Here is a 16,551-nt window from a genome sequence, read left to right as displayed (position 1 = left end):
AGAACAAAATACTTACCAATGTATTTAACAAAAGAAGTACAAAACTTAATACTCTAAAAATGACAATACATTCTTGAAAGAAGTTAAAGACCTAAATAAATGGAAAGACATCCCATGTTCATGGATCAGAAGACTTGATATTGTGAAGAGGGCCCCACTGCCCAGTGGATCTCTGGACTTCCATGCCCCACTCTAGGAACACGGCCCCTGGGGAGGCCCTGTTGGGCAGCACCTCCTAGCCAGCTCTCTGTGAAAGGGGAGAGAAAGGAGTCACACAATACCAGGACTGCCTGGCATCTGATGGGTGCTCATGGGTGAGTCCTTGCCTTGCCTGGTTATCTGGCGAGAGCCAGCAAGCCCTCGAAGGTGCCTCTTATGTGCATAGGAAGGTGCTTATTAGCAGAGCCGGTTGCGTTGAGGTATTAGAGGAGTCAGAGTGAGCACAGGTTTTGGCATCAGGCTGCGGTCTGTGTGTGATCTGGCTCTGCCCCTTGCTTGCTGTGTGACTCTGGGCATGCCACTTACCCTCTCTGTGTCCTTGTTTGTAAAATTGGAATAAGAATATCTTCTTTGCAGAATTGTCATGAGAATTAAGAGAGAAAATGGATGCAAAGTGCTCAGAACTCTCAAAACTAAATAGTTCTATTCATTCAACACAGAACGTCTGCCATGTGCAGGCGGGGCACACGGCAGGGATCAGACGGAACTTCCATTCTACTCCCCAAGACAGAGAGTAACAGGAACGTACATCGCATGGCACAGAGCAATTGTTCTCATCAGAACCACCCAGAAGAAAAGGGAGACTGTTTTTTCCTCCCCCAGAGTTTCCAACTCACTAGGATTTGTGTTTCTAACAAGTTCCCAGGTGATACTGATGCTGCTGGTCTGGGGCCCACATTTCGAGAACTGCTGTGTTAGAAGGTGGTGAGTGCTACTGAAAGAAAAAAAAAAAAATAGAGCCATTTAAAATACAGTGGTGAGGGTGAGCCTAATGATAGAGTGACACCCAATGTCTTGAAGAAGTGAGAAAGTGAGGCAGGAGGATGTCAGGTGGAAGTGAGCCAGGAGGATGTCAGGTGGAAGTGTGACAGACCCAGGCAACATCTTGGGCAAAACAGAGAGCATCTGAGGTGGTCTTGAACCAGCTCGGAGGCAGGTGGGATGAGGGAGTGAGGGACAGGGCCAGATGCAAAGGAGCCTGATGGCAGAGGAAGGACATGATCTGATAGATAGTTAAAAGGGCCGCTCTGACTGCTGACCAGAGCGGGAAAAGGGGAAGCCAGGGGACCTGTTTGCAGTAATTCAGGTGAGAGACAAGGGTGCTTACACTATGGTGGGTGGTGGTGAAAGTGAGCAGATTCCAAATCTGTTTTGAAAGTAGGACCTACAAGAGCTCTTGGATGTGGGTTTGAGACAAAGGGAGCAGTGAAGGTGGACTCCCAGAGGTCTGATCGAGCAGACAGACAGAACTGTCATTAAGTGAGTGAGGAAGACACGGCCTAGAGCAGGTTTGGGACAGTGCAGCAAGACCACAGCTCCATCTGGGCATGTATGAGTTTGAGAGGCCTGTTAGTCATTAAAGCAGTGGGCATCCTGAGTGGGCAGTTGGATGCAGGAGTCTGGGGGTCGGGGTTAGCGCTCAGTAACTGGTAGCATGTTAACTATCCCCCCTACCCAGTGGCACTGATGAGCAAAGCCCAGCAACTGTCCCAACCTTACAGGCAGCAACACAGAGTGACAGTCCTGGGGCCAGGAGCCTGGTATGGGAATGGTGTCCTTGCCCAGAGTGACAGCTCCTCGCTGGGGAGGGGCACGAGGGGCCAGGTGGCAGCCTTGCAGTGGCCATCACAGCTTCGCTGCCCATGCCGGACCCCACCCTGATGTGTGTGTGGCTCTCACAGGCCTCTGGAGACTTTCCCCTGAGCCCCCTCAGAGCTGACAGTCCTGTCCTAAGTTCCTCAGAAATCATGGGGGAAAGAGGGGGACGAATGCGGCTCCCAGAAGCCACAGGGCAGGACATTTGACCTGGAGAAAATCCAGCCTCAGGACAACTTGGAGGTACACAAAGCAACCTTGTTAGGCCAGCTGGTTGTGGTCAGTATTTGCTGGAATGACATCTCCAAACGGAAGCCCTCAAGGCACAGTCAGATTCAGGATGAAAGGTCACTGACCCCAGCCCAGGCTGGCAGTGGTGGAGCCTGAGATCTTAAGTGGACCATTTCTCCCCAGCACTACTTACTCCAGATCCCAGCCCTTCTGGGAGATTCAAGAAGAGAAAGTCTTATTTCGATTTCCCCTGGATGTTAACCCACCAGGCCAGTGGGCCTGGGTCTTTCCTGGCAGCCTTTTCAAAAGGGGAAAGATAGGACTGTTGCTGACCTGGGCTGGGCTTCAGTCACTGAGCCGGCAGGGGGGACACTTGAGTCTGATCCTGGTACCCTGGGCCCATTCTGGTGGGCCCTGAGGGGCCACAGGCCTTGGACCCCATCCAGCCCCAAGCTCACAGAGGCCAGATCTGTCCTCTTCTTAGTATATGGGTCAGTACTCCTTCCCCTGCAGCCCTCAAGGCTTCTCCCCTGAAGTGCTCCAGGAGCCTTCGAGCTTAGATCCCCAGGACAGGGGAAATAGCCCCCCAGCCACAGACCCCACTGACAGGCGGCCAGGGAGCCCGGGGCCGTTTCCCAGGAGAACAGGGTGGAGGAGCAGCTGCCTTATCTTGGGAGAGCCTGGCAAGCCAGCAGGGGTGATTTATAGGGGGCTGCTCACCACTGCTTCCTGTGAAACTCAGGATGCTAACTGCTCAAGTAACTGCCTTTTACCCACCTTGCTGGCTCACTAAGTCTGCCTTCCCTCCCAGTGGCTGTGGTGGAAATGCCCCTGCAGCTGGGCCTGCCTGGCTTTCCATGTGTGCTAAGAAGAGCTCAGATCCCAGGGCTGGAAAAGAGTTTGTCATGGTCATGGCTAAGATGAGGCCAGTGGAGGGTGTGTGCCAGCAACACTGCGTGATGTCCTGGTGACTCCCAGCCACAAGGGGAGAAGTTGGGTTGAGGTAGCCACTCTCCAGGGCAGCTGATGTTTGTTCAGCGTGTCCCCGTGTGGGGCTCTGCACCCCAGCTGACCCTCACAGTAGCCCTTTGGAATCAGTCCTGCTATAGCCCCTTTTACAGGTGAGGAGACTGGGCGGCAGAGAGGCTCAAGTAATCTGTCCAGGTCCCAAAGAAGTAAGCAGGAAGCCAGCATTCTAACCCAGAGCCCTGGGGCTGGATGCCGGGTCCGGAGAGAAGGATGCCGGGAGCCCTCGGGGTGTCCTATGGTCGGGTTCGCTGGCTCTCAGTTTCTTCCCAGACAGCCTTGGTCCTCCACATCAGTCAGAGGAAAGAGGAAGGGGTCTCATGCTTGCCATTTGCTACTCTTGACAGTGGTTCATTGTATCAAAATTATATTGTAGAGAGGGACAGAGAGGCCCAGAGAGGTTCAGCAACTTGCCTAACAGCACACAGCAGGGTTGGGAGCAGGGGCAGCCTGCCTCCAGGGTGAGCCCATCCAAGGATGCTCTGTTGCCAGGCATCATAGTCTCTGGATCTGCGTTGTCTTAAGAGTGGTGTGGGGACAGGGGGAGGGAGGCAAGACTGAGGACAGAGGTAGTCCCCGAGGTCCTGGACCCAGCCCAGAAACGAGAGTCACTCCAGCTCAAGAGGTCACCTGTCACCAGGCGCTCGTATGAGAGGACAGATCCCCAGCCTCTCAGCTCCCTGGCCCACCCCAAGAGGAAAGTTTCATGACTATCTTTGCATACCCATCCCCCATCTCAGGCCCCATGGATTAAAAAGACCTCCACAAGGTGACGTGGGTGTTGACCTGGCCAGGGTTTAACCTAGAGTTCATTGTGGCAGTGCGCATCAGAGTCCAGAGCCTTCTAAATGGGGGGCAGCTGCAGACCTCCATCCATCCGGGGAATCTGGGCAGGAGGTTGGGTGGAGGGATTCCCTAGAGATTGGCCAGTCTAACTCTCTGACCATACAGGTGGGGAAACCGTGGCTCAGAAAAGAGAAAGCAAGTCAGTTGTCAGAGCCCTCTGCCTACCTGGGAGGACCCCCCTCCCCCGGAGTAGGTGCCTCCCCTGAGCCCTTGGACCCTTCTCTTTAACATGGGCAGAGCTGATCAGACTTTGGGGACTGTGGGCCATGGGGGCTCCAGGCTTTTCCAGCAGGTTGAGGGCAGGATACTCCCTGACTTACGGCCCCCTGGCCCCATGAACCACCCCTCCCGCCTTCACGTGTACCTGAACTCTGGGAGGGGAGAGCACCGAGCCCCTCCCCACGTTCCCAGCACTCGGGAGGACTTCAGCGCCCACCCCGCACACTAGCATCAGGACCAGGACTAGGGGGCCTTCCTGGCCTGGGGCACAAAATTTAAGGGAGCACCAAAAAACTCAGTGATCAGGATGAATATTTAATTTTTTAGAATGAAAATTAATGCTAAAAAATCCATTATGTTAGTTTCCAATTGCTGCTTTAACAAATTGTCACAGATTCAGCAGTTTAAAATAACAGATTTATTTGCTCACCCTTCTAAAAGTCGGCAGTCGGAAGAACTGAATTTTTATGATATTGAAGATACTGAAATCATGGTGTCAGCAGGGCTGGTTCCTTCTGAGAGCTCCAGGGGAGAATGGATCTTTGCCTCTTCCGCTTCCTAGAAGCTGTTCACATTCTTGGGTTTCTGCTTCCCTCCTAATGTTGCCTCCTCTTCTGTAGTCAAATTTCCCTCTACCTCCATTTTTTAAGGCCCACTGAGATAATCTAGTATAACCTCTTGTCCTCAATCCTATCTACAACATCCCTTTTGCTAGGTAAGGTAGCAACGTCACAGGTTCTAGGGATTAGGACATGGACGTCTTGAGGGAGGCATTGTTTAGCCCACCACAACCATGATAAACAGACTATCAAAATTTTAAAGACAGGATCTGTGGGTGGGATTAGGGTGAGGCAAATGAGGCACTCACAAAGCCTGTGCAAGTACAGGGTCGGATCCTGTCTTTATTTAAAATTTTGATATTTTGTTCATCATGGATTTTTTGGGCATTAATTTGTATTTTTTTAAATATCGCAAAAATATTTCTCTTGATTACTGAAATTTTTGGCACCCCCTTTAACCTTGCACCTGAAGTGCAAAATTCACTTGCCTCATTCTGGTCTAGGCCCTGCTTAGTAAGAGCAAGAAAAGTGACCCTACCCTACACACTGGATTTCAGATGAGCTCCCACCCCTTCCAGCCCCAGGGCTCCCCTAAGCCCTTCCCTTACAGAATTCTGCCCACAGACTCCTGGGGACCTCCACCCCTTCTTCTGGTGTTGCAAGGCCCCAGCTTTGCTTCTCTGTCCACCTGCCCTCCTGGTGAATGCCTGAAGCTGTGCACCCATCTCGGTCCTCACACTTTGCACCCTCTGGAAGTGTGGGATTGTGGGTTTTTTTCTCTGGGATAGAATACTACTCTGGGAAGAACTCAGGCTTTGCAGAAAGATAATATAGGTTTGAATTGAAGATCTGTTACTTACTAGTTGGGTGACCTTGGGAAAATTACAAAACCTTTCTGAGCTTCAGCTGCCTCATCTGTAAAATGGGACATTAATACTCATACAGCTCAGGGCTGCACAAGACGCTTGTGTTAAGTCCTAAGCACCCTCCGTGGCACTGGGGCGCTGGCCCCTCGGCAAGGCAGAGGGTTGGAGCCCTGAACGCCAGCTCCACAGGCAGCAGCCCAGCTGTAGACTGGGCTAGGCACTCACCCCGCTGCTTGACCCTAACCGAAATCACCTGGCCTCCACTTGGGACACCTGCCTCCCATTCTGCGGGGAGAGGAATTTCCTAAAGCGAGCCCTTGACCAGGAAGAAGGGGCGGATCATTGGAAGTTGCTAGTATTCCTACAGGTGCTTGTAACACCGAGCGTTAGGAAGAAGCGGGTCAGAGGTCTGAGCGGGGAGCGCCACGGGGGCCGACTCCAGGAGCAGCGTTTCAGGAACTCGCCGGGCCCAGGCCCTGCCTCCCTCGCTCCAGGGTCCGGGCCTGGGGCGGGCGGCGGGCAAGACGCTACCTGCGCGCGTGCCGGGCATTCCTGCCGCCGCCGCGCCGCCGCGCCCGGACGCGCCATGGGCCTGATGCCGGCCGCGCGGGCCTCCTCCGGGTGCCGCGCCTGCCCGCGGTCGCCCTGCCGCCTGCCAGCCTGCTGCGCTCCCGCCGCCGCCCCAGGTACCGCGGGAGGGGGTTCGGGCGCCCAGCGAAGCCGAGCGGAAGCGGCGTCCCTGGCCGACAGCGCGCTCGGCCCCGGCCCCACGCGCGGACGAGGACAGCGCTGCGCCGGCGGGTCGCGGGGCGCCCAGGGGGAGGGAGGGCGGGCGGGGTGGGGGGCAGCAGCGGGACCGGTCGCCGGGCTGGGGGAGCGGGCGCGCGCGTGTTGGGGGAAGAGGCAGCGCTGGGACGCCTCCTCCTACCTCCCGCCCGGGTGGTGGGCATCCCGCGTGCAGGGATGAAGAGCCTAGTCTTCCGGGGCGCGGGAACTTCCAAAGGATCACCCCCCCCACCACCACCACTACTGAGGGGACCAGGCAGGATGCCAGCTCTGGGCTACCGACTCCAAGTCCAGTGCTTAGCCCACGTTTGCCTCTCCAGGCCTCAGGAAGTCACCCGTGTCTGGGCGTGGGGCTGGTGAACACCAGGGGGTAGGGGTCACTTCTGCCCTGGAGACCAGCTTGCCTCGGGCAGGACACCCCCCCAAGATGTTGCCTCTCGCTGTATTTCTCTCCCTTGGGCTGATTTCAGCCTCTTGGTTGTTGAAACTTGGCTACAGCCCAGCCAATTAGTTACAGCTGTTCCGAGCAGAGCTGAGGCTCTGTAGTACCTAGCGGAGGGCAGTGCTCATAGGCACAAGTGTGGGAGTGATGGAAAGTGGATTTACAAACCGTGGGGTACGTGCACGGAGGACGGCAAGTGTCCTGGGGAGGGGAGTAGAGAACAGGAAGGGTTTACCCAAAGTTTGTGAATCTCTGGAGAGAATTTAAGAATTATTGTCCTCATTGTGTCTCTTCTCTATGTGCCTCTTCCCCCCCAACTGGAGAGAGCCCTAGTATGGCCAGAGCCATACTAGGAGACTGAGGTCTCCCCTTGGGGATCAGCTCCAGAGGGAATCTCAGCTGCCTCCCTTCCCTGCTGGGACCCGGGGGCAGGCAGAGCCCACCCTATCCTGGACTGGCCCTCCTGGGTCAGGAGAAGGCCACATTTATCAAGCGCCTGGTGCTGTAGGCTTTCCCGTGGCTGCCGACAGCCCCATGAAGTGGCAGAGACCAAAGCTCAGGGAGGTTGAGGACGGTGCCCAGGGTCACCCAGGACAGGGATCTGAGTCAGCTGAGTGCTGGGCCTGTCCCTTCCTGCCCCTGCTTGGGATTCTGGGGAGAGGGGAGTGAGGGCCGGGCTTTGCCAGGGAGCAGCTGGTAGGGGAGGAGGCCTGGCCCAGCTCTGAGCCTGTCCGCAGGTTCATCCAGAGGAAAGGCAGCCTCTGCCAGCTTCCTCACAAAGCGCCGGCTGTGCCACTGGAGAAGAGTGTGGGCTGGGCCCTCGAGGAACCCGCACACTGGCTGGGTTTCCGGGATCCGACAGACCTACTGAAACTGGTTCTTGGCAAGTCTCCCCCTCTGAGACGTGCCAGGAGGGCTAAGGAAGTTCAGCACAGCCGTTCCAGGCCCTGCCAGGCTCTGGCTGAGAGACCCTGATGAGGGGAGTGGTGGGCAAGGCCCCTGGCTGAGGGAGGCCAGACCTGTAGCCTGAGCACAGGGTGCCTCCAGCAGGAGGAAGCTGGGAGCAGAGCCCTGGGAGGTTGAGCTGGAATGAGCCTTTCCCATGGGGCTCCCAGAGCATCTCCCTACCAAGGGTGGTGAGGCGGGCAGCTCACACCTGAAGCCTGTACAAGGTCGGATGCAAGGCTCCACGCCGCCTTGCTGGGAATGTGGGGTCAGTCCTGGGCCTGGTGGTGGCTGGGAGCAGGGCCTCTGGGCAGTCTCTAAAGACAAGTGTGATCATCCCCATTTTATAGATGGAGAAACTGAGACCTAGGAAAGGAGGCTACTCTGCTCCTCAGTGGCTTAGTCAGGATGTGCACCCAGACCAGTGCAGGGGCAGGCTCAGAATCTTTGTCTCTGTGGCCTTCAGCCTTGACCATCACCTGCCACCTGTGTTCCCATTCCCTATCCCTAGCTCAGTGCTCTCACCAGGCTCAGTGCTTGGAGGGCCTCTGGGGGAGTCTCATCATTTCCCAGAGCCCCTGAGCCATGTATGGGGTTAGTGCTCACCAGGGCTCATGGTCCATGTCAGGATTGGGGGCTGCCATGCTCCCATCCTCTTCAGTCAGGCTCTCTCACACCCACCCTCCAACCCCTGGGGCCCTTGTCAGACACCCCCCCCAGCCCCCCGCTCATGGTCTGCCTTGGGGTCTCTGCTCATGCACGCCCCCAGCACCCCGCCTGTCTGCCTGGCTATCTCCTGCTCATTCTTAGACCCCAATTCTGATGTTCCCTCCTCCTCTAAATCGACTCTGTTTAGAAGCACCCGGGATCCTGTGGACTTCCATTTCCTGGCTCTCACAGCCCTGTTTAGGGGGCTGGAAGAGTGGTCTGGAAGGCTTCACAGGAGGAAGCAGTGGTTGAGCTGAGGTTGGGAGAGGGCTTCAGAGACGTGGGAGCCGCCTGACCGCAGGCACCGCATGAACAGCGGGGCTGGCCGTGCAGCAGCTGCCCTCTGCCTGGCCCAGACTCTGTGCCCCAGAAGCTGGTGGAGGGAGGGCGGCAGGCCCTTGCCTCTCTGCCCGCCAAGTTTGGATTTTATCCTGGGTGGGGAGGAGGGAGGCAGCAAGGGGTTTTCAGCAGAGGAGCCCATGGTAGGATTTACATGTTTCTAGCCCTCTGGGCAGCTCTGAGATCCTCTAAGACCTAGAACAGGGTGGGGCACAAACGCAAGAGTGATGGAAGGGTGGATGGATGGATGGATGGATGAATGGACAGGTAGACAGCAGATGTCCTGGGGACAGGAAATGGGAGAGTAGGAAGGGCTGGGGCCAAGAGGAGGCTGGATGGAATTACCTAAGCGTTGTGAATCTCTAGAGAGAATTTTAGAATTCCTTTCCTCGGTGTCTCTCTTCCCTGACTATGGCCTTCAGTCACTGTGAGCCGAGGGTGGGGAGCTGGGTGCATGAACTTGGGACCACAGACTGTCCTGGACTGTGTGTCCACCCTCCTTCGCTCAGTGCTCCTTGACCTCTGTTCCAAGCCCAGCGTTGGCTCAGGACTGGGGAGAGGGGCTGGTTCCCAGTGAGGATCCGTGCAGAGGCGAGTGTCTTCACATGGTCAGTGGTAGAGGGCCAGGGAGGGAGCCCAAGAGCACTGTGGTTGTGCTGAAGGGAGGATCTGGGACAGCTCACATAGGAGGGGACACCTGAGCTCTTCCCAAGGGCTAATAAGAATTTTACACACACTGAACAGGGAAGAGTCCTCCTGTGCACAGGCCAGGCAGCAGGAAAGCAGATGTATTCGGGATGCTCGCATAGTGGGTAAAGCGGAAGTGAAAGGGGCAGAGCAGGGGCCTGAGTGGGGAGGAAGGCAGGAGGCAGGTGCCAGGGATGCAGTGCCAGGCTGGCTTCTTCCCCTCTTGAGGACCCTCTGCATATGGGCAGTTCCCCCTGTATGTTCTCTGCCTGCTCATTTGAGGTCCTAGCAGATGTCTCTGGTCACGATAGGCCTGGTTTCGCATTTCTACCTTCTGGGGGTCAGGGCCTGTCTCCTACTTCATCCTGGCCCTGGGGGGAAGTCTGTGCCATGGAGGTTGAAGCAAAAGAGGTGAGCACCTGGCAAATCCACATGAGTGAAGTGTGGACTGGATGTGAGGCAATAGGGAATGGTGGGGTCTGTGGAGAATTAGGAAATACATGGGCTATCAAAAGGGCACAAATGCCACTGAACTCCGTCAGTGTAACCATTTGGGAATTCTGGCCAGGTGCCATGAGATCTGTGGATTCTTTTAAGAGAAGCTGGGAATCCAGATTTTTATATGAAGTCTCTGGATTTTAAATAACTAATTTAAAAATGTTTCAGACATCTTACTAGCTCAACAAGAGCATGTGGACCCATGTGGTTCATTGCTGGGCGTAAGTGAAGTGAGAGGGAACAGTGGCTCTGTGTCCCTGGACCAACCCAGGCCACTCTCAGGCCAGGCAGAGAGGCCAGGATGCTGTGCTCAGGACCATTGACTCGCCCATTGGGCCCCACCCCTGTGGGCAGGGGCAGCTTGGCTCTCCCACCAAATCCCAGAAGGCAGACAGTTTTTCCTTTCTTGTCAGTATTCTAGCCTCTGCTTACCTCTGCCTGTTGCCCAAATGACCACATCTTTGGGAACTACTGGTGAAGAAAGACAGGAGAGACACAGGAAGCGAGGCTGGTGGGTGGATAGCATCACATAGGTGTCCATGCTCCAGCATGGGTGGAGAGCAGCAGTGTGGCCTAGAACATTCTCTGGAACTGGAGCCAGACTGCCTGGGTTTATTTATTTATTTACTTTTTTATTTTATTGGAGTACAGTTGACTTACAATACTGTGTTAGTTTCAGGTGTGATTACTGAAGTGTGAATTACTTTTCAGCAAAGTGATTAAGTTATACATATACTCATTCTTTTTTAGATTTTTTTCTCTCATAGATTATCACAGAATACTGAGCAGAGTTCCCTGTGCTATACATTAGGTCCTTGTTGGTTATCTGTCTTATATGTGGTAGTGTGTGTGTGTTCATCAACCCCCCCCACGTTTCCCCTTTGGTAACCATAAGTTCTCGATCTCTGTAAGTCTGTTTCTGTTTTGTAAATAAGTTCATTTGTATCTTTTTTAAATTAGATTCCACATATGAGTGATGTCATTTGATATTTGTCTTTCTCTGTCTCATTTCACTTAGTATGATAATATCTAGGTCCATCCATGTTGCTGCAAATGGCATTATTTTGTTCTTTTTTTCTCTGAGTAATATTCCATTGTATATATATATACGGTATCTTCTCTATCCATTCCTCTGATGATGGACATCTAGGTTGCTTCTGTGTCTTGGCTATTGTAAATAGTGCTGCAGTGAACATTGGGGTGTATGTATCCTTTCGGATTATGGTTTTCTGCAGATACATGACAAGGAGTGGGATTGCTGGATCATATGGTAGTTCTGTTTTTTGTTTTTTAAGGAAGCTTCATACTGTTCTCCATAGTGGTTGTACCAATTTACATTCCCACCAACAGTGTAGGAGGGTTCCCTTTTCTCCACACCCTCTCCAGCATTTATTGTTTGTAGATTTTTTTTTTTTTTTTACAAATTTTGCTGCTAGTTTAGTCCACAAATTGTTATAATAGTTTTATTTATTTATCTAATTATTTATTTTTGGCTGCATTGGGTCTTTGTTGCTGTGCGTGGCTTTCTCTATTTGCAGCGAGCGGGGGCTACTCTTCGTTGCGGTGCGCAGGCTTCTCATTACGGTGGCTTCTCTTGTTGCGGAGCATGGGCTCTAGGCATGAGGGCTTCAGTAGTTGTGGCGTATGGGCTTAGTTGCTCCGCGGCATGTGGGATCTTCCTGGACCAGGGACCGAACCTGTGCCCCCTGCATTGGCAGGCAGATTCTTATCCACCATGCCACCAGGGAAGCCCTGTTTGTAGACTTTTTGACGATGGCCATTCTGACCTGTGTGAGGTGATACCGCACTGTAGTTTTGATTTGCATTTCTCTGGTAATTAGTGACATTGAGCATCTTTCATGTGCTTTTTTGGCCATCTGTATGTCTTCTTTGAGAAATGTCTATTTAGATCTTCTGCCCATTTTTTGATTGGGTTGTTTATTTTTTTTTTGACATAGAGCTGCGTGAGCTGTTTATATGTTTTGGAGATTAATCCCTTGTTAGTCGCTTCATTTGCAAATATTTTCTCCCATTCTGTGGGTTGTCTTTTTGTTTCCTTTATGGTTTCCTTTGCTGTGCAGAAGCTTTAAGTTTAATTACGTCCTATTTGTTTATTTCCGTTTTTATTTTCATTACTCTAGGACGTGGATCATAAAAGATATTGCTGTGATTTATGTCAAAGAGTGTTCTGTGTTTTCCTCTAAGAGTTTTATAGTGTCCGGCCTTACATTTAGGTCTTTGATCCATTTCGAGTTTATTTTTGTGCATGGTGTTAGAGAATGTTCTAATTTCATTGTTTTACATGTAGCTTTCCTGTTTTCCCAGCACCACTTTTTTTTTTTTGAGCATGATATTTGCATTATTTTATTGATTTAAAAATAATGAAAGCAAATTTATTGGAAGAGCATTATTTTATTTACATTTAAAAGAAAAAAATCGGCTATATTGACAGGCAATATTTAAATACCTATTTCAGAGATCAGTATTTACAGCACTTTCTTTAAAATAAGACATAAACAAATCACCAACTAAATCATAAGGAATAAGCGCAATTTTGTAAGCTTTTTTGGTAAGGCAAAATGCGTATTATGGATAAAAGATTCATTGTGACAGTAAGCTATTATTTTCTACCCTAAATGCATGCTCAGCATCCGAGCACAGGATAGCATGGAGAGCATCCAATAATAGATATCAGCCAAAACTTCAAAATTACATTCAAGATTTTGTTTTTACTTATAATTAGATATGACAATGAATTCACTGCCTTCAAGATATTGAAGTTGGTCTTCTAAATAAAAACAGTTAATTTTCTTAGAACATGGATTTTAAAAATGGTTATCAAAATTCACATATTAAGCTTATAATGATGCCAGGAGTATACTCTTTCTACCCTTTAATTTTATTTTTTACTAATTGTGAAAATGAAAATAGAAATATTCTAATACTAATTACATAGTATTATGTACTTACTAATTATATATATATTGTGTATGTACTATGTATTATGTATGTACTAATTACATAGTATTGATACTTAGTATTTTCTAATGTTGGAGGGAAAATCGATTGTTTTTGGGCCAAGGATTTACTCAGCTACAGTCCTGTGTTTCAGGCATGAAGTGCTCAGGTATTTTAGATTTTCTAGTAAACATTAGTGTAACTCTAAAATTACATGGCATGACCAACACCACTTATTGAAGAGCCTGTCTTTTCTCCATTGGACAGTCTTGCCTCCGTTGTCATAGATTAATTGACCATAGGTGCGTGAGTTTACTTTTGGGCTTTCTCTCCTGTTCCATTGATCTATACTTCTGTTTTTGTGCCAGTACCATACTGTTTTGATTACTGTAGCTTTGTAGTATAGTCTGAAGTCAGGGAGTTTGATTCCTCGAGCTCTGTTTTTCTATCTCAGGATTGCTTTGGCTATTCAGGGTCTTTTGTGTTTCCACATAAATTTTAAGATTTTTTTGTTCTAGTTCTGTGAAAAATGCCACTGGTAATTTGATAGGGATTGCATTGAATCTGTAGATTGCCTTGGGTAGTATGGTCATTTTGACAATGTTGATTCTTCTAATCCATGAACATGGTATATCCTTCCATCTGTTTGTGTTATCTCTTTTTGTGTCATTTCTTTCATCAGAGTATTATAGTTTTCAGAGTAGAGGCTTTTGTCTCCTTAGGTAGGTTTATTCCTAGGTATTTTATTCTTTTTGATGCAATGGTAAATGGGATTGTTTCCTTAATTTCTCTTTCTGATATTTCATTTTAGTGTATACGAATGCAAGAGATTTCTGTGTGTTAAATTTGTACCCTGCAACTTTACCGAATTCATTGATGAGCTCTAGTGGTTTTCTGGTAGCATCTTTAGGATTTTCTATGTATAATATTGTGTCATCTGCAAACAGTGATGGTTTTACTTCTTCTTTTCCAATTTGGGTTCCTTCTATTTCTTGGACTTCCAAAACTATGTTGAATAAAAGTTGTGACAGTGGATATTCTTGCCTTGTTCCTGATCTTAGAGGAAATGCTTTCAGCTTTTCACCGTTGAGAATGATGTTAGCTGTGGGTTTGTCATATATGGCCTTTATGATGTTGAGGTAAGTTCCCTCTGTTTGCACTTTCTGGAGAGCTTTTATCATATATGGGTGTTGAATTTTCTTAAAAGCCTTTTCTGCATCTATTGAGATGATCACATGGTTTTTATTCTTCAGTTTGTTGATGTGGTGAATCACACTGATTGATTTGCAGATATTGAAGAATCCTTGCACTTCCTGGGATAAATCCCACTTGATACTGGTGTATGATCTTTTTAATATATTTTTGGATTTGGTTTTCTACTATTTTGTTGAATATTTTTGCATCTATGTTCATCAGGGATACTGGCATGTACTTTTCTTTTTGTGGTATCTTTGTCTGGTTTTGGTATCAGGGTGATGGTGGCCTCATATAAAGAGCTTGGGGGAGTGTTCCTTCCTCTGCAGTTTTTTGGAAGAGTTTGAGAAGGATAGGTGTTAACTTTTCTCTAAATGTTTGATAGAATTCGCCTGTGAAGCAATCTGGTCCTGGGCTTTTGTTTTTTGGAAGATTTTTAATCACCATTTCAATTTCAGTGCTTGTGATTGGTCTGTTCATATTTTCTATTTCTTCCTGAATCAGTCTTGGCAGGTTGTGCATTTCTAAGAATTTGTCCATTTCTTCTAGGTTGTCCATGCTTTTTCTTTTTTAACATCTTTATTGGGGTATAATCGCTTTACAATGCTGTGTTAGTTTCTGCTTTATAACAAAGTTAATCAGTTATGTATATACATATGTTCCCATATCTCTTCCCTCTTGCGTCTCCCTCCCCCCACCCTGCCTATCCCACCCCTCCAGGCGGTCACAAAGCACCGAGCTGATATCCCTGTGCTATGCGGCTGCTTCCCACTAGCTATCGACCTTTCGTTTGGTAGTTTATATATGTCCATGCCTCTCTCTCGCTTTGTCACAGCTCACCCTTGCCCCTCCCCATATCCTCAAGTCCGTTCTCCAGTAGGTCTGTGTTTTTATTCCTGTCTTACCCCTAGATTCTTCATGACATTTTTTTTTCTTAAATTCCATATATATGTGTTAGCGTACGGTATTTGTCTTTCTCTTTCTGACTTACTTCACTCTGTATGACAGACTCTAGGTCTATCCACCTCATTACAAATAGCTCAGTTTCATTTCTCTTTATGGCTGAGTAATATTCCATTTTATATATGCGCCACATCTTCTTTATCCATTCATCCGATGATGGACACTTAGGTTGTTTCCATCTCCAGGCTATTGTAAATAGAGCTGCAATGAACATTTTGGTACGTGACTCTTTTTGAATTATGGCTTTCTCAGCGTATATGCCCAGTATGGGATTGCTGGGTCATATGGTAGTTCTATTTGTAGTTTCTTAAGGAACCTCCATACTGTTCTCCATAGTGGCTGTACCAATTCACATTCCCACCAGCAGTGCAGGAGTGTTCCCTTTTTTCCACACCCTCTCCAGCATGTATTGTTTCTAGATATTTTGATGATGGCCATTCTGACTAGTGTGAGAGGATATCTCATTGTAGTTTTGATTTGCATTTCCCTAATGATTAATGATGTTGAGCATTCTTTCATGTGTTTGTTGGCAGTCTGTATATCTTCTTTGGAGAAATGTCTATTTAGGTCTTCTGCCCATTTTTGGATTGGGTTGTTTGTTTTTTTGTTATTGAGCTGCATGAGCTGCTTATAAATTTTGGAGATTAATCCTTTGTCAGTTGCTTCATTTGCAAATATTTTCTCCCATTCTGAGGGTTGTCTTTTGGTCTTGTTTATGGTTTCCTTTGCTGTGCAAAAGCTTTGAAGTTTCATTAGGTCACATTTTTTTATTTTTGTTTTTATTTCCATTTCTCTAGGAGGTGGGTCACAAAGGACCTTGCTGCGATGTATGTCATAGAGTGTTGTGCCTATGTTTTCTCCTAAGAGTTTGATAGTTTCTGGCCTTACATTTAGGTCTTTAATCCATTTTGAGTTTATTTTTGTGTATGGTGTTAGTGAGTGATCTAGTCTCATACTTTTACATGTACCTGTCCAGTTTTCCCAGCACCACTTATTGAAGAGGCTGTCCTTTCTCCACTGTACATTCCTGCCTCCTTTATCAAAGATAAGGTGACCATATGTGCGTGGGTTTATCTCTGGGCTTTCTATCCTGTTCCGTTGATCTATCTTTCTGTTTTTGTGCCAGTACCATACTGTCTTGATTACTGTAGCTTTGTAGTATAGTCTGAAGGCAGGGAGCCTGATTCCTCCAGCTCCGTTTTTCGTTCTCAAGATTGCTTTGGCTATTCGGGGTCTTTTGTGTTTCCATACAAATTGTGAAATTTTTTGTTCTAGTTCTGTGAAAAGTTCCAGTGGTAGTTTGATAGGGATTGCATTGAATCTGTAGATTGCTTTGGGTAGAAGAGTCATTTTCACAATGTTGATTCTTCCAGTCCAAGAACATGGTATATGTCTCCATCTCTTTGTATCATCTTTAATTTCTTTCATCAGTGTCTTATAATTTTCTGCCTACAGGTCTTTTGTCTCC

The 16,551-nt window shown here is 48.8% G+C and overlaps 1 protein-coding gene across 2 annotated transcripts in view; it reads left to right on the top strand.

Moving 5' to 3' along the window:
* ARHGAP22 (Rho GTPase activating protein 22) overlaps window positions 1-16,551 on the top strand; it is a 211,167-nt gene that overhangs the window by 168,328 nt on the left and 26,288 nt on the right. The gene's annotated exons all lie outside the window — the stretch shown is intronic.

This window comes from Monodon monoceros, unplaced genomic scaffold, assembly GCF_005190385.1.
Source record: "Monodon monoceros isolate NGI ecotype Baffin Bay Population unplaced genomic scaffold, NGI_Narwhal_1 Super_Scaffold_4, whole genome shotgun sequence".
Classification (NCBI taxonomy): domain Eukaryota; kingdom Metazoa; phylum Chordata; class Mammalia; order Artiodactyla; family Monodontidae; genus Monodon; species Monodon monoceros.
Note: the sequence above shows the minus strand (reverse complement) of the source record. Positions and strands in the feature narration are given on the sequence as shown.